The 741-nt window shown below is 38.2% G+C and overlaps 1 protein-coding gene across 1 annotated transcript in view; it reads left to right on the top strand.

The window, feature by feature from the left end:
- The first annotated feature begins 36 nt into the window (after nt 1-36).
- ABCC9 (ATP-binding cassette, sub-family C (CFTR/MRP), member 9) overlaps nt 37-741 on the top strand; it is a 133,175-nt gene continuing 132,470 nt past the window's right edge. Inside the window, exon 1 of the mRNA XM_008581481.1 lies at nt 37-97. The gene's annotated coding sequence lies outside the window, so the exon portion shown is untranslated. The remainder of the gene's footprint in view (nt 98-741) is intronic.

Raw genomic sequence — 741 nt, 5'->3', positions numbered from 1 at the left:
GAAATTTACATCTTAAGACAGTGTAGCAAGTCGGTGTTTGGAAGGTAGCGCAAGTGCACCCATAAGGGTTTGAAGCAGCGTCAAGCCATTGCCCAAGGTATTTATTTATGTCTTTGCTTTATTTGTTCAGTTTAGGATTTAAGGGGAAAAAAAAAAAAAATCCCGTTGCAGTGTCTGTCGTCTGCTGAGTAGTTCTAACATTTCCTTTGGTGTGGGACAGAACTTCAAGCCTCTGAGGAGGAAATGGGTATATTCAGACTAGGCACTACATCAGAAGTCAGCGGTTATTTATACCAGTGATTTTCCTACTTGGACCTGTCATAGATAGCTAGAGAGCTAAACAGACATCTTCTAGTTCATATTTTATGAACCATCGACTAAATAACTTCAAAGAAGTCATTGCAGCATTTGTTTTCGCAAGGGATCTCTATCCTGAAGCCCTAGATAATGATAAAGCCCTAAGCTCTTAAAAATGTCATGTTTCTCTCTCATAACATAATTTGTTTAATCTCTGAAAGAATGAATTGTTTCGTATGTAGGAATTAAAGCTTTTATACTCGTACTGCATTTAGCCATTTTCTTCAGGTGTTTCCAGCATTGTAAGTTCTCTGGAATTGCTATTTGATCAAAACTGACACTTTCTGTTGGGTCAACAGGAAAGAGTGCTAGTTTTCACTTATTTTCCTCATAGTCGACTTCCAGAAGAGGGGGCTGGCAAAAATAAATGGTGTACCTGATATA

The sequence above is a fragment of the Galeopterus variegatus genome, unplaced genomic scaffold (genome assembly GCF_000696425.1).
Source record: "Galeopterus variegatus unplaced genomic scaffold, G_variegatus-3.0.2 Scaffold2362, whole genome shotgun sequence".
Lineage (NCBI taxonomy): Eukaryota > Metazoa > Chordata > Mammalia > Dermoptera > Cynocephalidae > Galeopterus > Galeopterus variegatus.
The sequence above is the reverse complement of the archived record's forward strand: the minus strand, read 5'-3'. Positions and strand labels throughout refer to the sequence as shown.